The sequence below is a fragment of the Lycorma delicatula genome, chromosome 7 (genome assembly GCF_047948215.1).
Source record: "Lycorma delicatula isolate Av1 chromosome 7, ASM4794821v1, whole genome shotgun sequence".
In the NCBI taxonomy this organism is placed as follows: Eukaryota; Metazoa; Arthropoda; class Insecta; order Hemiptera; family Fulgoridae; genus Lycorma; species Lycorma delicatula.
Window position 1 is genome coordinate 33,226,365 of NC_134461.1, and position 23,855 is coordinate 33,250,219.

The 23,855-nt window shown below is 29.0% G+C and overlaps 1 long non-coding RNA gene across 10 annotated transcripts in view; it reads left to right on the plus strand.

Moving 5' to 3' along the window:
- Window positions 1-648: 648 nt before the first annotated feature.
- LOC142328204 (uncharacterized) overlaps window positions 649-23,855 on the plus strand; it is a 118,927-nt gene continuing 95,720 nt past the window's right edge. For 5 of the 10 annotated variants that reach the window (XR_012757223.1, XR_012757225.1, XR_012757222.1 and 2 more), the window contains exons 1-3: window positions 653-850; window positions 3,081-3,189; window positions 5,442-5,541. This is a non-coding gene — a long non-coding RNA (uncharacterized LOC142328204). Of the gene's footprint in view, window positions 851-3,080; window positions 3,190-5,441; window positions 5,548-9,981; window positions 10,204-23,855 lie in introns of all 10 variants that reach the window. The other 5 variants (XR_012757224.1, XR_012757221.1, XR_012757219.1 and 2 more) reach the window with 4 other exon arrangements.

Below are 23,855 nucleotides of genomic sequence, written 5' to 3' on the forward strand. Positions count from 1 at the left end.
AACGATTAGCCGCAGGATGTTGAAATTTTGGAATTCAGCCTGTTGTAACATCTAGTTGTGCACCTGATCTTTTGATTTCAATCGACTGGATCAAAAGTGTCCAAAAAAGACAAAAATCTAAAAAAATTTGATTTTTGACTACTTCTTAACTGCAGTAATAAGCCGTTATTGATAGCTTTTCAATACTATGTCATAAGTAGTACTTATTACATTGGTTCCAGAGTTATAGTAAAAAATATTTTAATTAATGAAAAATATTTGGATCTTACAAGGAGAAGAAGGCACATCAGTTAGAATCAGACTTCATCTCCTTTGTTTTAACTTTTTTTTTTTGTTTTGATTTAATAATAATTATTAGCCTTTGATTGTAAAAAAGAAGTTTTATAACAAATAATGATTGATGTGAATTAATAATATATTATAAATATAGATAGTATTTTAATTTATTTTTTCTTTTTTATTAGGTGTTTTATAAGTTCCAAAATAATTTTGGTTTTAATACATTTAGTTAACGTTGCATTCATAAGATTTACAATTGACTTGTTTCCCGCGTAGACTTTAAAAATCAAAATGTCGGCAGTAAAATTTTTACGGTTTAATATTGATGCAATTGTTGGAAAGATAGCGTCGTTTTCAAACGCTACGTTAGTAGCTGTTATTTAAGAAATTTAATGGCGTCGGTTTGTCTGTTGGTTTAGGTCGCTAATGGTTACTACGAAAAATTATTTTATACATCTACTGATTGGTTTCTGTGAATAGTGAAATAACATGTTTTACCATTGCTCCTCGTACTAAAAGTGTGTAATGATTTATACATATTTAATCTGTTCTAAATAAGTGGATGAAAAAAGTAAGTAATTGTATTTAGTCAATTTTGTTGAATTACTGTATATAATATTAAAGTGAGTTTTTGAAGGCGGCTTTACACATTAAGTATTTGTAGAGGTAAACTTGATAAATTGTGATAAATAAACAGGTATACTAGGTCAATTAAAAATATAAGTGATTATGACGTTAACATTTATAGTGAATTTAACCCAACCAATTTAGACCTAAATTTTTGGAAACTTTTTTTTACTGTTTTAATATTATTTTTTTTTGTGTTCATCGACTAGTTTTTTACTGTTTTAATATTTTTTTTTTGTGTTCATCGACTAAGTTACTTTGCATTATTTTCTTGTTATCATTTCTAATCACAAAATTAAAGATTTTATTCAAAATTATCAGTTGCATATTGGTTATTTCTGCTGAATATTAAGTAGCTAATGATTTCCCCATTCTAGCTGTCTATTTTAATGGTTTGCTTAGTGTTTAACATTTGTACATAAAGAAACATGTAAACATTTACTACCTGAGACAAATGATTTAAATTACACATTCAACATTTTTTATTAATAAACTCAAATTTATTATACGAATGTGAAAAGCAAAGTACAATATATTTATTCATTTAACAGCATAACAAAAAAAAAAAAGAAATAATACTTAGGTTATTAAATTATATTCAAATTGGTAAAGATTTTCTTGCAAAAGTCTTTTGAAGCTCCTTTTTAAATCTGCTTCTTGTAGGAATGAGGTAAAAAATATATATATTTTGTATTTTTGTGAATTGTTATGTGCTGTTAATAAATAAATTAATTAGCTGCATAAGACATTTGGAAGAAAGATTTTTATTAATCTGAAACAGACTAGTTTAAAAACTTTAATCATAATTATTTAGGTTTTCCTTTATAAAAAAAAAAAATTGTTAATTTAGTATCATCCATTCAATTTAAGTGACTATAAAATTTGAGTTCTTTTTCTAAATTATAACATTTCAAAATTTCTTGTAATTTCTTTAATTTATAAGAATTATCCTTGAGTTTTGACCGTAGAGTTTTCTTTTTTTAACTGTACTAGATTTTTCCTTAAAAATTCTGTAGACCTTACATACCACACAACACTTCCCTAAAACTATGCTTTCTTAGTGTCTTAATTATGGGTTTTTGAATAAAAATTTTTTATTTTGTTTAAAGCCACTTTCATTTTTTGTGTTCTGGCTTTTACTTCTTCTTTTTAAAAACATTCAGAGTAATTATTTCACCTAAATGTTAAAATTTTTGTACCTGTTTGATTGATTCTTATTCTGAAATTTTCATGGTTTGGATTCTACTTTTATTATTGGACTCAACTATATGAAATTTGCAGCTTGATTTTGTTTGCACATTTTTCTAATTCATGAATTCTCTAATGTCTTATTGCCAAAGTTACAAAATCATCATCAGGTGCTAAAATGTTTACATTTAAACATTTAGATGGTGTGCCCCATTTTTATTAAGCATTTGTATTATCCTATTCTATTTCTCAGTAAATTTTGCAAGAGTGCAGTTGAACATTATTAGTGAGTAATTTTTTTGTAGTTTTATAATTATATAATTGTTTTTTTACCAATACCAGTTGTTTGTGATTTTTATGTTATCATTATTTTCAAACAATCTGTGGTGGAAATGATGTGAATCTTTTCTAAGCTCAGCTCTCTCAAACCAGCTGTATTTTTAAATTAATTCAACGTGAATAACAAGTGGTTTTACTATTTTTTTACAGTTAAGATTTTCTCATTTTTATAATCTGATGTAAACAATCATTTTTGTAAATGGTGATATAATTTTCAAGAATTTTTTTACTTTTTGTTTTAAAGCTATTACATTCTGGTTAAGTATATTACAATTATAATAAACAAACAAATTAATTTTGAATTATTCGTACTAATTTAATTAAGAGTTTTGGAAACAAGTATACTGCTCTTTTCCTATTGAAAAAACTCGAATTTTTTTAAAAATATTTGTAACCAATTACGATCCGGGATAATGTAAACATAAATTTTAGCTTTGTATCATATTGGGTGTCTATAAATAGTGGATGGAGAACACACCAATCGGCAGATTATTATTGTTTATAAAATATATACTTTAGTCATAAATTCTAATTTTATTGAAAATTGTTAAGATTAAAATAAAATTAACATCATAATTTTCCATCAGGCTTTAACATTGTTCTATATTTTTTTAATTATAGCAAATTTTTATTTTTATATTTTCCAGACAGAAGTGATGCACCAACAGAGATTAAAATAACATGCCCTGGTATATAAAGAATATAAGTAATTAGTAAATGATCATAAAAAGAATCAACATCTGAAAAACGTTAAAGGTAAGAACTCTTATTTATTTAATAACATTTCAGAATAACAGATTTGAAAAATCAATTCCATATTTATGATAGAAGGTTGATTTTAGTGTCAGAAATTATTTATTATTTTGTGTTCTATTATAAACTGTAAAAACCAGAAAAAAGATTTTTCCTATTTAAGGCATGGTTTCAAGTTATCAGTGGAATGAATCGCCACTGATACACACTTAAAACACATATTAATCAATTTATTTGTTATAATTTTTTTTCAATTTTACTTATCCTTGAGATTTTGTTAAATTAATTGTGCTTTTGTAATTACTAATTTTTTACTTGATTTAATGATAACATACTGATAAGGTTTTAATATTTATACTAATAGCGTATACGCATGAATATTGTGGGAGATGCATTCATTTGATTTTAGAAATAATCATCAGGATAAAACATTGCAAATATTTCTTGTTTCATTATAATTGTCACCATCATTTTATTAGTTTTAGGAAGGTAAAATTACCAGTTGCGTGAGACTACGAATTTGTGTGGGGTCTATTTGTATTTAAATTTAATTTTGGGTTGTAGTGATCACAATAAGGCCCTCCTGAGAATAATTCAAGGTACTTTTTCTCCCTTGGGAAAGTCAGCTTTTTTTTTATCTATATTTAAGACCTGTTATTATTACTGATGTGGAATGATTTTTTATTGGCGTATTAATAAATATACTATATTTTATATTATTAATAAATATAATACATCTATGTAATAAATTAATATTTAATTTATTGCATCAAAATTGCCTTAACTTTAGCTGCTTTACTCTACTACTGCGGCTGAAGATACCTGAGGAAAGTTTTGTTTGTGAATATTTTATTTAATATTTTAGGTGCAACACTTTATTGAAACCTTTCCTCCCACTTTATTTCTACCTGTTGAGTGCGGGTATACCCTTGACATTTGAAGGTATTGTTTCACTAGTCATAAGGAGGATTTTTAATCATTTTTATGTACATGTTTTTTAAACATTTTTCATATGCTTGAATTGTTTTTGAAAATAAATAAATTATTGCTGAGGAGTTTTATTAATTACATCTGAACAATTACATTTAAACATTTAGATGTTGTGTACCCCAGATTTATTAAGCATTTGTATTATCCTATTCTATTTCTCAGGAAATTTTTCCAGAGTGCAGTTGAACATTATTAGTGAGAGATCATCTTGGTCTAGTGGTTAACGCGTCTTCCCAAATCAGCTGATTTGGAAAGTCGAGAGATACAGCGTTCAAGTCCTAGTAAAGCCAGTTATTTTTACACGGATTTGAATACTAGATCGTGGATACCGGTGTTCTTTGGTAGTTGGGTTTCAATTAACCACACATCTCAGGAATGGTCGAACTGAGAATGTACAAGACTACACTTCATTTACACTCATACATATCATCCTCATTCATCCTCTGAAGAATTATCTAAACGGTAGTTACCGTAGGCTAAACAGGAAAAAAGAGAGTGAGAGACCATCACCTTGTCTCGCTACAGTTTTTGCTTTAAAGAGTTTGGAAATTCCTCCCAAAAATTAAACTTTTGAGTATGTTTATTTTATTATGTCTAGTGTCTTATTGACATTTAGGAAGTTTTATCGCCTTTAGGAAAGTTTACAAAAATAAACTATTAATTCCAGATTTGTAATTTTTTTGTAGTTTTATAATTGTTTTTTTACCAATACCAATTGTTTGTGATTTTTATGTTATCATTATTTTCAAACAATCTGTGGTGGAAATGATGTGAATCTTTTCTAAGCTCAGCTCTCTCAAACCAGCTGTATTTTAAAATTAATTCAACTTGATTAACAAGTGGTTTTACTTTTTTTTTACAATCAAGTTTTGTAATTTTTATAAACTGATGTAAACAATCATTTTTGTAAATGGTGATGTAATTTTCAAGAATTTATTTAGTTTTTTTTTTTTTTTTTAAATGCAAATATATTCTGGTTAAGTTTAATTCAAAATTAATTTTGAATTATTCAGCCTAATTTAAGTAAGAGTTTTGGAAAAACATATACTGCTCTGTAACATATTGGGTGCCTATAAGTAGTGGATGGAGAACACACCAATCGGCAGATTATTATTGTTTATAAAATATATACTTCAGTCATAAATTCTAATTTTATTGAAAATTGTTAAGATTAAAATATAATTAACATCATAATTTTCAGTCAGGCTGTAACATTCTTCCATTGTTTTTTAATTATGGTAAGTTTTTATTTGTATATTTTTCAGACAGAAGTGATGCACCAACAGAGGTTAAAATAAAATGCCCAGGTACATAAAAAATTTAATTAAATTTTCATAAAAATCAACATTTGGAAAAAAGTTAAAGGTAAAGGTAAGAACAGTTATTATTTATTAATTCCATAGGTAAAATTTCCCAAGATTTTTTTTAATTTCCCATAGAATTCATAGTTTTTCTCAATAAAATTCTTTGATTATTTTTGGTTCACTGAGAGTCGAGATGAGAAAGTTTGGCACAAAGTCATATTGTTTAGTTGATGTTTGAAAGTCCCGTAAAGTTTAAAAAAAGTCTATAAAAAGCACGAGTATTATTCTTACCACTACTGCAATGTTAGTCATACATCTCACATACTCATAGCATCTCTTCACTCCCAATTGTATGTTTATTTGAACAGTTAGTTGTTTGAAGTTAATTTATTTGTGGAATTAATTTACATTATCAAATAAAATATAATGTACTGCTTACTAAAAAGTCAAACATTTATACAACAGTTATCAAAATGGGAAACAAATTTTGTTAAAATAATTAGGCACACCTCATGCAATATAGCAGTAGTAGTCCACACACAAATTTCTGGTGAAATTATCCATTATTATATCTTGATATCTTATTCTCTTTAGAGGATTATATCCACTAAGATTAACATATGATCTTCCCACTACATAATTTTTAGTTACTTTAAGGCAGATAATATTTTGGAAAAACCAAGTTTTATCAATGCAATCTGATTTTTGTAAATTAAGAAAGCAGGAGGAAGAGACTTGTTGGGGCAACACGGCTTTGAATCTACCTCGTCGATGAGGTATTTTTATTTTTATTTTTCTAAAAGTAAAACGCATCTCAAAAAACTGAGAATAAGTTTACCCTGTGAATAGGTTTACATTAAAAAAATATATATATATACTAGTGCTCAGTAAGAAGTCTACAGCTATTGCAGCTTAAAAAAAACTTAAGATTATAGATAGCACTGCTATCCATAAATTTAATTTTGAATAAAGTAGTAAAAGTAGGTTTGTTGAGGGACACTATTGGAAAAATAGTTTTTATATGATAAAATTTTTAAGTCTTTTGCAGCTTCGATTACCAATATCTATCGGTTTCATTTTTTCCTAATTCAATTATAAATATTCAGGCACAACATAAAAAAGATGTACTTTGACACTACATTTGCTGAATCTTTGTTCTCGAAATATTTACTTCCCTATGTATTTTAGTAAAAATTATTTTTGAATAATGAACTATACTAAAATAATATTTCATACTCTTTGTTAGAATTATTACGGCAATATCAAGTAAACACTGGCTGTGGTTGTCTATTAATTTTTAGTTTATCATTTGTTTAACTATTAAAAAAGGCCCCGAATATCCAAATATATATTTAAAAAACCTGCAGGTGATCGAGGAATAAATGAAAAAAAGAAAGTTAATATGTGCTAGTAATATAAGTTGGTGACATTTCTAGGTTATGTCAAAGTTAAGAATGTAAGTACAATTTCACAACTGATTTCATTAGTTGCTCGCTAATAAAATTTAAAACCCGGAACATTTGAAATGCAAGACAGTAGTAATAACAATACATTTATTTATTTATTTTCAACTGCATCAATGCATAATACATACACGAAAATGACAAGAAACTGTACACAATGCATATAAGTAACTCATAAAGTAGTTGTAGTAGTTACTACCCACAAAGCTAAAGCTTCACCATAGGTAGGAGTACCAGATCAATAATTATAATTAATAAAACATCAAAATAAAAAAAAAAACCTTAATACACTTAACATCACACATGCACTGTTTTCTTCAGTTATCTTTCTCTCACTTAAACACACAATATCTTTACATTTGTACCAGGGTCGGTGTCGATAAAGATACCATTTAATACAATTTAAATTGAATATGATTGCAGTCAACATTTTGGTTTATTAATGAATCTAATAAGCTGTACCATAAAATGTATGCGAAAACAAATCATTAATAAAGATTATGAATAGAATATGCTTAAGAACTGATTGCTGAGGAGACTCCACATTTCACCTGCAGGGTATTGCTAATAAATCGTGCACAACTATGCACTTACTTCAGCACTCCAGATAATATGCAAAACATTTTTAAGCTAGACCTTTAATGTCAGCACTACACATTTTATCTAATAAAAGCAAATGTTTTAACTGTCTGTTGATTTATGAATATCAAGAAATAATCCAGAAACCTTTTAACCATAAAAGTCAGAAACCATAAAAATATTAGCAATTTCACTTTCATCAGAAACAAATTGATATACACATATTATTGATAGTTTATTTTTGATAGCAGACATACCCGTTTACTGATTCTTGGTAGGTAATTCCTTTATATTTTTAAGAGTTTTTTAGCTACCCTAATCCCATCAATCTTTTTCTTCGGTTGATCCCCAGCAGTGCTATCCATAATTTAATTTTGAATAAAGTAGTAAAAGTAAATTTGTTAAAGGACTCTGTTGGAAAAATAGTTTATAAGCATTAAAAAGTTTTCTCATATAAAAAATATTTTTCTATAATATATTTTCACTTCGTATAAATTACATGAAAATTTGTCATCTACCATCAACCATAAGTATTTAATAAAATTCACCCGAGATGACTTAGTTGCAGTGCAATTGAGTATGAGCACAATCACCATTATGAGACCTTACCTTATTAATGGAGCTAATAAGCTGGAAGCAAACTACTAAGAATTAGATATTGGTTTTTTAAAGCATTAAGAGCTAATATATTGACATAAAACCATAAGCCTGAATTTTCTAGATAAGTCTGAAATCTAAAAAAAATTTTAGATGAATATACTAGAGCAGTATCATCTGCAAAAGAAGTAGCTTTACCATAACATTTATGTAGCAATAGGTCATTAATAAATATTATAAATAAAATAGGTCCAAGAACCATATCCATTAAAAATATTCACAATTTCATCCTCATCAGAATCAACATACAATTTACAAATTTTATTTTTAGTAGTAGGCATACCAGTATAGGGGTTTATATTTTTTCACTGATTGTTAGTAGGTAATTCATATTTTTAAAATATTGAGTTTATTGAGTTTTGTTAAAACAAAAATTGCTTTTGCTGTTCTTATGCTGGGGAAAATTACTATAAACCAATGAGTTGTGGGTGGAATTAGCATGTGCTGCCTGGAAGTAACTTCTACTGCCCCTCTTACCGCTTTCTTTATTGGTAGATTGCCCATACTTACTATTTAATCTCTTTTCCATTCACTTGATGACGAGTTACATGAATGCCGGTGAGATGCTCTACCTCTACCAGTGGTCACTGAGACCTTGACAGCCAGTGCAAAGACCTTTAATTAGCAAATGTATTACCTTTCGACTTGACTATCATATAAATTTTAATCATCATTGTATGAATGCCCTGCCAGAGGAATCGGTGGACTTAAACTTTTTCATGCTAGTTCATGCTCATGATCACAAACTCAGTTCATTTTGTTCTGTTTGGGTTGCGTATGTAGTGTGATGGACTACTACTGTACTTATATAGTATTAGTAATTATTTTTAATGGCAAGTGTTGTATCGTGTAAGTCTAAAAAATTCATATACAGTGTAATTATCAGGATGGAAAAAACACAGAAAAAACTATACAGTTTGTATTTGAAATTTCAAAAGAGTTTGTGATCATCTAGCTGAGCTGAAAGTGTTGTTTTGACATCATAGGACAGTAAGTGACTAAATGTGTAACTAGTGATTTATTCTTGGAACCAATTCACTTAGCTCAGCTAAAGAACAAAAGTTTAATAATGCCTAGTTTGATGATCCTTATTAAAATCTTGGATTCTGCCTAGTGATGATAATACAAATGCCATACTGTAATATTGAAATTAACAGTAGCAAGAGCCTTATGCATAGACATGCAAATACCCCTTAGTATAAAGCAAATGTAGAATATACAATTACCATCTTTAGTGTAGCCACCAGTCTGTTAACAGCATCTGTTCCTCATTACATAATAAAGTTACTGAAGCAGAATTGCTGAGCATAATCTTCCTTTAAAATTAATGGGTACACTACAGTCATTAATATAATAAAAGCAATTGCTCCTGATAGTGCAATAATTAAAATATTAAATTTAGTTGCACTGATACTTTATATTTAATAAGTAATGTTTTAGTGGTTGATGCTAGAAATATCCATCAGAAAAACTCTTTCTCTTTGATTGTTGATAAATCATTTCTTTTACAAAATCATTAGCTATTGTTACTCAGCATTGTGATGAGTCAAAAATGGTAGAAGACTCATTCTTAAGCATCACTGACAAGTCACAATAGTTCATCTTTGTTCAAAACAATTATTTTGCTGCTTGAAGAATTAGAAGTACCACTTAAAAATTGTTAGGATTTACCACTCCACAAAGAATAATGCCTTTGTAATGATGGGACAGCAAACAGGATTCAAGCTAGTTTGTAAATACAGTTAGTTCGCAGTATTGTTTTAAACACGTCATACTATGTTATAAAGTTTTTTATTTTTAAGAGACAGCTAAAGGCATCATGAACACCAGTTTATCAGAAACTTTATTATAATAATTTTAAAGTGGAGAAATAATACTAATTACTGGGAGTACAGGATTTTTGGGAAAAATTCTAATAGAAAAGTTTATGAGATCATGTCAAAATTTTCGTAAGAGAGCTCGATAGTGTAATCATAAAAAGATAAAAATCAAAGTTACGGCGTAAGGAGCAATATAATAATTTTGTAAGTAATTTATTTTAATTATATATTTAATTTACCTGAAAACATTATTTAAATTTTAAATTCATTTTTTTTTTATTATAAATTTACCTAGAAGATTTATTTATTGTTATTGATGAATTGTGAGTGAATGTAAATTTTAGAAGAATAATGCATATATATAATAATTAAAATTTGAAATTATAAAAAATGATAAACAATCGTTATTGTGTTGAAATTTTTCTGTCATAGAATCCTTTGGTTTAACGTATGATCCCCGTACTACAATATTTAATTTCGGCAATACACGGTTTGAAGAAAAAATAATTCTGGTATTGTAATACCAGAATTATTATTTCCAAACCTTTTGGCGGCAAAAGACCTGAACAATTTATTTTATATATTTGTAAATTTATTTTTTGAAATTAAAACACCGTGGAAGTACTACGGTAATTTAAATTTATTTCAACCTGGTAATAGGGGTGGCTGTGGTGTCGTGGATTCGATTTCAATGTCCGTTTTACCCGGAATCAAAGTAAAACGGGCAGACTTTATACTTTTATCTGTATATTATTACCACGGGTGCCAAATAGGTAAAAATCTGGGAATATTCGGAGGTTAATATCGGTTTTCAACGTACACCCAGGTATAATTTATTTTTATCCTTTTTATTTTTCTGGGGAATATAGCTAAGGGTAAAATATGATAGTAGTGTCAAAAAATGACCTTATATTCCGAGAAACCAATTTTTTTTTTTTTGCATATTTTGCTCAAATATCTGTATTTTTATGGCAATTATTATATTACTTTTTCAAAATTCGTTACGGTGGATATCGTGGGGTTATCGCAAAAAAAATTTTGATTTCTTCAGGAACATTTTAATAAAAATTTTATTTAAGCAAATATGTTACCGAAAATGCACATGACAAGTAATTCAAAAAGTGGGGATTGATTTTTTATTTTTACTTTAATCAGTTTCCGAAAAAAAAGTGAGAATTGATTGGTTAATTTTGATTGACTGTGCTGTGAGTGGATGTCAAAAAAGTAAAATTGGCTGATCAAAAAAATGCTTCCATCCAACTTTATATTTTTGACAGCTTTCTACTCACAGCACAAGAAAGCAAACGATTCTCACTTATTTTATTTAGAAAACTTCCCATTCAGAGTGGTAAAAAGCAAAAGAAAAATAGTATATTTTTTGTGTTGCATTTATTCAAATATGTAATCATTACGCTATTAATTATTATTGCTATCATATTGCAATGTAATATAATAAAATTGTGTTATATATAATTAAAATTAAACATTAATAACGTAATGTAACTTCTACAATGACAATCACAAAATAGTTACAATTTTAATGGGAGGTATGTACTTGATGGATTGACAGCAAATTATCAATATTTGGCTTCAGTTTTGTTAGGAATAAGCGCCAATCTCCCCGTTCTGTGATATTGAATCTGCTCCTTTTTTTTGATAAAAGGTTTGTAACGACACTAAAACTTTTTTCACAAGATATGACGAAGGAAATGCTATTCAAAGCTTTCTCGCAATTCCCCACAGTCCAGGGTATTTTTCTGGTATTTCTGCCTGCAGCCAAAATGTTTGATACCCTCTTTTAAATTTCACCTTCAGCTCCTCATTAGTGCTAAGCTCGAGTAGCTCCTCTTGTAATATCACATTCTCCACTTCCGTTTCATCAAATGGATTTATGATCCGTGGTGGTATTTCCATCGTCAGAATATCTTCAAATCTGATTTTGAAGTCATCATGCAGGGCAATTAAATGTTGAACGTATTTCTGAATATCCTCATCAAGGCATTCTACCTGTGACAAGTTTGAAAACTGGGAAAATACGCGCCGACTAATATTTTGCTTCATAAATTTCAATTTTCCAAGAAAAGCTGAAATTACACCCTTTGTTTTTATTAAATTGAGACTGTCCCCTTGTAATTGTAAGTTACAGTCGCTGAGCTTCTCAAAACATTATCTGCCTAGATTGATACGCAAAGTCAAGCCAACATTTTATTTCTTCACTATCGAAACCAGATGAATTTTCATGGACCCCCGCTTACGAATTGTGAACCCCCATTTTTTTGTCACGCCAACGTAGACCCCCGTCGAGTCTCCGTGGACCCCCAGGGGTCCAGGTGGACCCCTGGGGGTCCACCTGGACCACTTTGGGAATCAATGCTTTAAATGAAAGAAATATGGTTTTTTGTTGTTTTTGTCTATTTTCCTTTGGTTTAAATATTTTTGAAAAATTTCATGAACGTTTATACTTCAAACAGAAGAAAGCTTTTTTTTTTTTTAATTATACATCCTGAATCTAAAATGCAGAAATTTTTTTTCTATTTTAACTTTTATTGAAGGGGCTGCTAAGAGAAAACTACTTAAGAAAATTTATTAAGGTTAACATACATATAAATATTTTTAGAAAAGATTTTCTTAGAAAATTTATTTCCTACTTCTAAAATAAAATATATATATATATATATATATATATATATATTTTTTTTTTTTTTGGTCTAATTTTTTCAATATTTATTATTAAAAATTTTTTTTTTTTATCACTTAGCGGCTTTGCCACCTACATAATATTTCAGACTCAAAATGATGAGAAGCAATTTTTTACATTACTTTCAAAAGTAATCAGTTCTGTTTTAAATTTATTTTAATATGGTGAGCCCAATGGGTTCATCTAGTAGTTAACTCATCATCGGAATGTCAGTTGTTTAACAGCAGATTTTCGAAGTTTAAGGTTCCAGGGTTCAAATCCTAGTAGCAGTTAGTTATTTTATACGGATTTGAGTACTAAATAGTGGATACCAGTGTACTTTGGTGGTTAGTTGGTTACTTTGGTTGAACCTAGTAGGGTTCAATTAATCACACATCTCAGGAATGTTCGACCTGAGTCTGTACAAGACTATACCTCATTTCGTGTCCTACACCCACACAAAAAGTTCAGGAAGTAATCAAGGGAAGGAGTTCCCAACTTAGGCATGAACCATCAGCCAGTAAAATGAAAAAAGAGAATAAAGGAAACATTAAAAAGCCTTAATCTAATTTGAGACAAGTCGAGTTTTGAAGTATTATCATTTACACCCATGTCATTTTGTGTTTCTTTGGGATTTAAAAAACCTTTGACAAGTTATTTATTAGGTGATCTTCTGACTATGTTGCTAGTGTTCTTATCAGGAGGGAAAGAAATTTTCTTTCTCTTTTTTTGACATGGAAAGGGCTAATGACCACAGAAGTTGATTCTTCAAAACCTCAAAAAAAAAAAAATAATAGTCTGAGGTAGATAATCCTTACATTTTAAATATACCATATACGTTCCACATCCAGGGCAGGAACAGCTGTTAAGTACTGTACATGTAGCTGACTAACAGAACTAACAGAAATTTACAAACTCCAAAATTTTCATATATTTTATGTTAATACAAAAGCTTACTTGAATTTTAGTACCCATGTGACATCTGCTGCTGAAGGAAAATAACTATAATTTCACTTTATGACTCAATTTGGTGGCAATATAGTAACAAGCAAGTTACAGCTAAATTTGCTAAGCTCTCTACTGACAGTAGTCAGTACGTATGGGGTATAGTGAAGAGGGTTGTTAATACTATTTTAAGCTTCCAACTCTATATAGAGAAAAAATATTATATAACAAACAATATGGAAAAGAATGTTTAACGGAGGAGGCTTTGGACACATGAAACGTTTCCACATATTTATGCTGTTAAAATTGGACAAAGTTTCTACAATAGTATTTTTAAATAAATTAAATTAAAGTTTAACATATATTTAAACACAAGTCTATACAAAATATTTACTTAGAAAAAATGAATATTTACTTCAGTACTGCCAGATGTATTTTCTTATGATACCAAAAGTTTAATTACTCAAAATCAAGTTAATATTTTCACTTTAAAATGTACAATACATTTTCAAAGATAACGTGCATTAAAGCTAATCTTGCAAGAATTTATAAGTTTATGGTTCTTTCTAAATGTATATGAAATATGTAAAATAGCCATTTTGCCTTAATAAGTTATCATTCTTTTAAAATTATAATAATGGATAATTGTACTACATTATATTACACCATAAATAAAATCAATTTAAATAAAACAAGTCTGATCATCATAAATAAATAATTAAAAAGTTATCAATAATAACAAATAATTTTAAGAATACACAATTGTAATTGCAACTCATAAAATAATTAAAAAATAGAAACATAAATAACAGCACCAAAAAACTATATAACCTTGATTTTTACACACTTGCAATTTTATTCACAACGAATCTATCTCCCAACCAGTTTGTCTACAGGCAATTCATTTGAAAACATGTTAAAATTATAATTTTAGTGTGGTTCTACTAGTATTTTTACATTTAAAATAAAATTGCAGATCTTATTATTAGTTTATAAAATAAACTCGTAATCGCTGGTCAATCATAAGAATAAAAAAAAAACTGAAACATGTAGCAGTTATTTTTTAAATAATTATAACCAGAAAAGAAAATATTGAATACATTGTCAATTTTAAAATTAAATCAAGCTAAGAACGAACTATTGGGTCTTACATAAATGACCAGCAAAAAGATAAAAGGCATTTGAAAGATTGTTTTAACCCAAGAAATTAACTGATATTACGTTAAAAATAAATTTCTTACATAAGCATGTAGTCATAATGCATTTCCAAATCAACTATATGACTATTCGGTTTTACAAAAGATATTAATTATTATTTTAATATATTAAATGAGCCAGTCTGTTAACTAAAAGATCCTCTCACAATTTTTGTACATATGTGTGTGTGTATATGCACACACACTCGTATATAAAAAAAATAATACTGAGAAATATTTACTTTATGACTAGAAAACCATAAAATGAATTATTATTAAGTTTATAAATCTTCTTCTTCTTGCTTATAATTACCAAAAAAGTACCAAATTCATAGATTACATACCTTCGTGAACTAAATTAAAGTCAAACTAAATTTAAAGAAATTGGAATATATATTGAATTGGTTTATTAAAATTTTTATTTATCTTTATAAAAAACTTTAATGTGGTAAGGTCAAGATAATATCGATTTTTGATGAGTCAAAATTTGATGTTCTTAAAGTGGTTATAATTAATTAATTATAACTTAATTTGGATTTGGTTTATAAATGATGTTAAACTACACTGATTACTGTGATTGCCCAAATTGGGTTCATCACAATATGACAGAATAAGGAATTTTATATGTTCAAAATACAATGAATCCAAAAAATTACACATAAAATGTTAAATTTCAAAACTATATACATAAAAAATAAGCAAAGTTATGAATTTATCTGCAAAGATTACATGTCAGTTAAGAATTCTTCAAAAATATATCTTTATAATGATATGCAAATGTATATTCATTAATAAGAATAACAGATTCAATAACAGTATTAGTAAAGGTTCATTAAAATCCCAGAATTTTAAACAGTACATAAGTGAAATTTTAACATGTTTAGATAAAACTATTAAGTATATCAAGATATTAAGTACAACAATTAAAATACCATTTTAAATTGTTTAACAAAATGTTTTTATTTATTTAGTTTAGATTTCTTATTAACTTGAGTATTAGGAAGTAATTGTTCATTAGAAAAGATTTTAATAATTTCAGTAAGGACAAAGCGAGGATCATGTTTGCTTTTGTCAGAAGAAACTACATAGCAAGTTAATTACTGTAAAAAATTTGGTGTAAATCCATCATAAAAATTACAAAACAATGTTCCACCCTCAATACTTGATTCCTTACCTTTTTTAGCTAAATTAATCGCCTACCTGATTTTACAGTTAATTCAAAGCTAGTCAGGTGAATAAAATTGTTTTTGCGTTATACAAAGCAGATAGCCTTCAATAATGTTATTAATTATGTGTGTGACCTTTCCGTTGTGAGAAATCTTTCAGTTTACCTTCTTTCTGATTCTTTTATTATAAGCTACTCATGGAAGTTGTTCAAGATATAAATAATAAAAATTAAATCTGTTACTCTTATTAATGGATATATATTTTTTATCATTATAAAAGTATATTATTGAAGAATTCTTAGTTGACATGTAATCTTTGCAGATTAAAAACACGACTTTCTTTCAGAAACAAAAATTGTATTTATTCGTAATAATCAGATGAGGGAAATATATTAAAATGAACCACCAACTCTAATCTTAATTGATGAAGATTGTAAAATTTCACATGATAAACAAAACTGTGAAATATTAGCGAAATTATTCAAAAAACTACTAAATTATGAAGAACCCAAAGAACTCTTCCAAAATGACACAATCACACTTATCAAATCAAACCAAAATCCAATTAACTCAGCTACACTAAAAGAACTAAACCAAGCATTCAAAGAAATGAAAAATCACAAAGCAAGTGGGAAAGACCAGGCAGTGGTAGAACTTTGAAAATACTTCTCCAAGGAGACTAAACAATCACTCAAAAAAAAATAATAACCTAAACACTGGACTACTGCACTCATACACCCACTACACAAGAAAGGAGACAAAATAAACTCCAAAAACTACAGAGGAATTTCACTATTAGATTGTACATATAAAATATTCTCAAGAATAATCTTGAATAAAATAAACGATCAACTTGAAAATGAACTGGGAGAATATAAGTGGAATTTAGACCGTGGAGAAGCTGTCCTGAATCAATAATCACTCTCAAATTAATAATGGATGTACACAAAATGAAACAAAGACAACTAATAAAATCATTCATAGATTTCCAAAAAGCCTACAACAGTACTCATAGACCATCAATGCTGAAAATACTAAGAAACCTAGGATTACACCTGAAACTAGTAAAGATGATAGAACTCACATTAACTGACACATGCTCCAAAATAAAATTCAGAGGAGAAACATCAGAACAATTCCTAATCAAAACAGGTTTAAGGCAAGGAGATGGACTACTCCCACTACTCTTCAACTGCACCCTAGAATATGTAATGAGAGAATGGTACAAAAAAGACCCACCACACGTAACAATTGAAGCAAGGAAACATGTAAACCATATCAAAGTAAACTGTCTAGAACTTGCAGATAACCTAGCGTTTCTAGCCAATAACATCGTAGAAGCTAGAATCCAAGTAACTTCATTGGAAGAACTAGGAGGAAAAATAGGCCTAAGAATATCATATGAAACTAGAATAATATCATAGACTAGAATAATGGCCATAAATCCCCTGATATTGAACCACGTAATCATAAATTGACACAAAGTCTAGCTAGTTGAATGGTTTAAATATTTAGAAGAAAATATCTCACATGACCTCAAAGAAAAACTAAACTGGAAAGAAAGAACACAAAAGCTCAGTTATGCACAAAATACCACTAAAACAACATATAACAAAAGATGCATCTCATAACAAATTCAAACATTACAAAATTGTAATCATATCATAATATCATATGGAAGCAAAACACTCTTCAAACTAAGATCCAACATTTCCCACTCAGCAGAGATGCAAAGAATAGAAAGGAGAATTCTAAGAACTTGCATACATAAAAGACGACTTACTGATGGGGGAGAATGGAGACTTAATACCAAACCAAGAGGTACATAAAGACATAGAACCAGCTCTAGACTACTTTAGAAAGAAAAAAATCTCTTTCTTTGGACACATAATAAGAACAGAACCAAACAGGCTCATCAGGAAACTGATTGAGAAATACTGGAAAATATCCAAAACACCAACCTGGATCACTGAAATTAAACAAGATATGCAAGAACTAGAAATCAGAGTAGAAGATTCACGAAACAAAACTGACAATATAAAAATTCTAAAAGAAGCGACATCCAGATTTAAAATTAAAGAAAAGAAAACAACAAGGGTTTGTTCAGAAGAACTCAAAAAAGCAAGATCTGACAGAATGAAGTATTGGGAAGCAATCACGAAAAAAAAGAAAAAGAAAAGACAAACCAGAGTTGACTAAAGTGGTCCACTGTGACCGCAAAATCTTCAAAAAAAAAAAATATATATATATATTTAAATTTAAAACTGACTACAACTGGCTTAAAGCCTGACTACTCACTGTAAGTTCTTCACTTGTAATTAATTTTCCACAGCCTCAACTACGACTACATTCCATTCTCTCTTAAATTTCTTTGTTCTTTCTCAGTATGGTAGTGAAAATTTTCAAATCTTTCTTAGTCCCCTGGTTCTTTAACATTTTTCTCTTGAATCCAATATAACAAAACTGTCTTCCTCTAAAAGGGTAATTAAAATGTAAAACACTTTTATTTCAAATTATCTTATTTATTTTTATATTCGAATATTTTTATATTAGATCTATATTTAGATATTTAGATCTACATTCATAATAGATGTCTACTTATGTTCTAAAAACTTAAGTATCCAACATAATTTACAATTTTTTCACTTTATTTGTAATGCCTATTTCATCTCTATTTCAAAAAAATAGAGATGCAAAGGTGAAATTGAATTCTTTAATGTTAATATTTTTTTATTAATATTTTTATACTTAATATTTATTATTTTTTTGATAATTCTCGAATCATGTACAATCATGAAAATCAGACTGACCTCTTGTAATTAGCATTGCAAGAAGGGCAATGTGGCTAGTTATAACTTCAAAGTAGCACAATAAAATCTCTCCTACTTTTGTTTTAATTAAAAAAAAAAAAAAATTGACAAAATTAATTATTATTGAAATCTTTGTATACAAAATTAAGTGTTTTTGTTCATTCATTTCTAATACAGTCTTTTGATGTCTTATTAAAAAAATTATACAAACAAGTTCTCTTTCAAATAAAATAATACTTTATCATTAAATAAAGTTCTCCTGAACTGTACCTCCCACTCTATCGCAAAACACATTAGATCCCTTAACTATCTTTAAATTAACAAAAAAAATATTTAAATATTTTGATATTTAAAACGTGTCCTACTTTTATGAAAAGATAGGAGACTTTATTAATTGTATCTTTCTTTTTCTGTTTAGCCTCTGGAACCACTGTACGGTATTATTTCAGGGGATGAATGAGGATGATATGTATGAATGAAAATGAAGTTTAGTCTTGTACAGCCTCAGGTTGACCACTCCTGAGATGTGTGGTTAAGTGAAATCCAACCACCAAAGAATACCAGTATTTGCAATCTAGCATTCAGATCTGAACGCTAGGTCGTTGCTTTTACTAGGATTTGAACCTTAGAACTCTCAACTTGAAATGAGCTGATTTGCTATCTTCCTCTAACTGTCTAGTCTAGTCTCTAACTGTCTTCTGTCTAGTGATGAGTTCATCACTAGACCAACACGGTGGGTTATTAATTGTATCTAAGAGGTAAAAGACTCCTTCCACTCAGCCACTGTATCCACTTTAGAATCTTCATTTAACAGAAATTACAACATTCCAATACTTAAACTATTCATTTAAAAAAAAATATTCTAATTCTGGCAGTCAAAAAATCATGATAGAATTTGGGGATATTTCATCTCTATATATTTTAAATTACCAAATTTAATTCGGTGATACTTGATGTTAAATTGTATTTAAAAAAAAGAACAAAATACATTTTACCTCAGACATGTGTGAACAAAAGAAATGGTACCAAAGAGGTCAGGTTTACATGCTTTCCTAGGCCTTTTAGCTTGCTTCAATTGACAAATAGTTAAGTATTGCATTGTTCAAACCTTTACGTATTTAAAAGATATGTTTTGCTTAAGGGATCCATTAAAAATAACTTGTTTAATAATTTTCATAATTAAAAATATCATAATTGACTTCCTTAAGGTACTCAGGATTATTTAATTGCTTCTTGCAAAAAAATGTTAACCATTCATAATCTATTTTAATATTCCATTCATTGTTTATTCTGAAAGTCAAATCGTTATTAAAAATATTTTTTATCCAATTCAAAAAAAAATTTCAGAATTTTTCTCCCTGTAAGTATTTGTATATGAAAAAATTTAAACTGTAAAGTAAGTAATCTTTTGTGATTTTTTAATGATTATACAAATTTTAATTAAAATTTGATGCAAAATTAATTATTGAAATATATTCTGTAATTTAATATAAAGTATTTAATGGGGAGAATTTGATTTATTAGTTTCTTTAGTAATCAGTCAAGATGCATAAGAAAAAAATAATTAAAACTGAAGGAACAAAGTATACATAAAGTTTGCAGTTGCACTATTTAAAGCACTGGTTTTTAATTTCAAACTGGGGCTTTGCCATTCTGCTCCTACAAGCAAATAAAAAACTTAATAAGTATTTAACAACACTAATAATTATACATTGTTGTAACAATGCATCTGTTGGTGATATATAGTATTAATATTACAATAGGAACTATGAAATATGTTGAAGTCACACAATACCTCATACAGAGGCCAAAATTTTTTTTTTTTGCTTATGTGGGCATTGATTTCTAAAGTGTTAGCTATTGTCACATTCTTTAAAATAGAGTTTTAAATCACAACCAGGTTTGTCAGACATAAGGGTGTAAAGGACCCATACATTTTATATAAGAATACAAAAATAACAGACATTAGGGTGTAAAGGGTCCAGGGCACTTAAATAAAACAAAAAATCAAATTAGAAACATTAAAAAATTCATTAAAAATAAATAAAAAAATTGAGGTCTATATTACTGTGATGACTAAATGAAATTCATGTTCATACAAAAAAAACTACTTCATATAGAAAATTCTTAAGCAAACATTCAATTGGTCTGGAATAGGAAGCACAACATTCATGTAATATAACCAAAGAATGATTGTTAAATATTTTGTTGTTTATATGGGTAGGATAGGTCCATATATTGGCTGCATATCTTAACAGTAGGACCTCTCTTCTATAATGTAATGACATTATGCCGGTTTCTGACATTAAATTAGTCACAGGGGTTGTACGGAGCGCCTGTGGCATTATCTGATTCTGCTCTTATGTATTATGTCTAACTTTCATAGACGCGACTTTCTAGCTTATGAATATACACTGCATCCATAACTGAGCTTCGACTGAATCAATGCTTTAACAACTGCAGTAATATTTATTTATCTGAGTCCCGACTGATGTCTTATAAGCATTTAATAATGTTTAGGGCTTTGTTGCATGTAATGCACAAGTATATGTGGTACTGTCGGAAACCTGCTTGATGTGACAATAAAAGATTTTCTCATTATAAAATCCAAATGATTATTACTCATTTTTTCTAAGATTTTTCCAATAACACGTTTCTAGGAAATAGGGCGGTAACTATTGGGATCTGTCAGATCTTTATCTTTTTTTGGAATTGGAACAATATGTGCTTTCTTCCACTGCTGCGAGTACATTCCATCCTGCCATATCTGATTATATAGTTCTAACAATCAGATATATAGTTCTAAAAAATTTGTCATAGTTAGCCATTTTACTGACTTTTTCGAAATGATTGGCTAGTAACTCAGCAATTTCATTTGGAGTATCTGTAAGTTCATCTTTATATTGAAGGCAAGTAATGGGAGTAAATTTGAACGCCAACAAAGAAGAGCCTATTCTTTCTTTCAAACGTTTTATGCAGTTGTATTTCTATTAATGAATGACACGTATTGTTACTAGGATCGTTTTTTAGAATCTGTTATAAATACTTTGGCATAAACCAACTTTTTTTTTAAAGGTAATTAGATTTTCTAGTGTTGGATGTTTTTTTAAGCGTTGTTTGCTTTTTCTTTTTTTTTTTTACAGTTTCACTTATTTCATAATTCCACCTTGGAATGGGTTACTTCTTGAGTTTCCTGGATGTTCTAGGAATATATTTTGAGCCAAGTCAATTATAGCATTAACATCAGTGTCATTAACTCTAGTTGTTTCATGGAGAATCGCATTAGTCGCATCTTTTGGAGATGGGATACGATTTTCTTGTAGCATCAGTTGTAATTTGCACCGAAAAATGATCATCACTGGAAAATGATCTTTTCATGAAGATCTTGTAAGATTTAAGAGAGTATAATGGTGGAATCAAAGCACTTAAAAGAACCTTGCCAATCGCAGACAAAAGTGTTAGTGGACGGTAAGAAGAACTAACAGTAGGATCTTTGTCGGCCCCTTTGAACAATAATACCAAGTCTCCACGTTCCAACACGCCGCAAAGTGGCCGGCGAAGAGCAACCTATTAATTAGAGGACCAAGAACTACTCGAAGCACTTGGACGAGGAGCTCCACTGTGATACAACGACATCAATATCAATCATATACAATCATCTATCTCTAAGGGCGCAGGGAGGTATGCCCTCATCATATGTCTCCTAGCCCTATGGCAGGCCTTCCTCTTTTCTGCGATTTCAGGGGTCCACCAGTATATTGGCGGGTGCCCCTCTCTGGTATACCTTTGCGGTAGACTGGCACATGCCGCCTCAATTGAATCCACTAAACGAGATGGAGAGGCGGTAACCTAGGAGATCCCAACAACAGGAGTTGCACCACCCACCATCTCAATTTGTTGGGGGAAAACAGGCCTCCCTGTGTGGTTTTAGATGATATCTGTAGTTTTGATGAGACCACCTCAGATTTGCTGTTGTACACCCACAAAGTGAGTATGGTGTAAAGTGAGATGGTGTACCCATCAGCCCATCATGGGCTGATGGGTACACCGACAAAGGGCTGATGATGTCATCTCTTGATGAGACCATTTCAGATGTACATAGCTTGGGAGCTTCGAAGCAATCACTTTTTTTCTAAGGATAAGGAAAGTACTTAACCTCTAAAAATTACCATCTTCTCTCGTGATTACCAGATGCTTTGGTTTAGGTAAATTGTTCCAGAAAACAGTTCTCTTCGCCTTTCTTTTCTTTTTCCTGTTTAGCCTCCTTTAATTACCTTTCAGTTGATATGAAGATGATGAGGATGATATGTGTGAGTGTAAATGAAGTGTAATCTTGTACAGTCTCAGTTCGACTATTTCTGAGATGTGTGGTTAATTGAAACCCAACCACCAAAGAACACCGGTATCCACAATCTAATATTCAAATCCGTATAAAAATCACTGAGTTCACTAAGACTTGAACGCTGGAACTCTCGACTTCCAGATCAGCTGATTTGGGAAGACGCGTTTTGAAAACTTTTCAAATTCAGATTTAAAAATTTATTCAAATTAAAATACCAATACCAATAACAATAGTTCCATTCTTTGTATCAGATTATAATAGCAGCAGTATGAACTCATTTATATCAGGTTCTGAGAGGATGAACATAACTGTCTATATTTTAATTTAATATCTTAAATAAGTAATAGCAAGAGTTTTGCACCTTATTTGTTATCCAACCAAATAAATAAATTTTATTTGTTATCCAATCCATCACAGATCAAGCTATGAAATAGGATTTTGTAAGACTACTACAAACACACCATTACTGGGTTGAAATGAATTAAAACTGTATTGTTAAGCGTTTTTCCCTGTAAAGAGCCTGGAAATTGTTCTGGTATTACAAGGATAATCAGGAAGTAAGTTAAACCCCCTCTGTGAAACAAACACATATTTATAAGACAATTTTTTTTTATTGATTAAAAACCTACATATTTTTATCTATTTTTCGATATAATCACAAAGTTTTTCTAAACATTTTTCATACTTTGTGACAAGTTTTTTAATTCTACTCATAAAAAT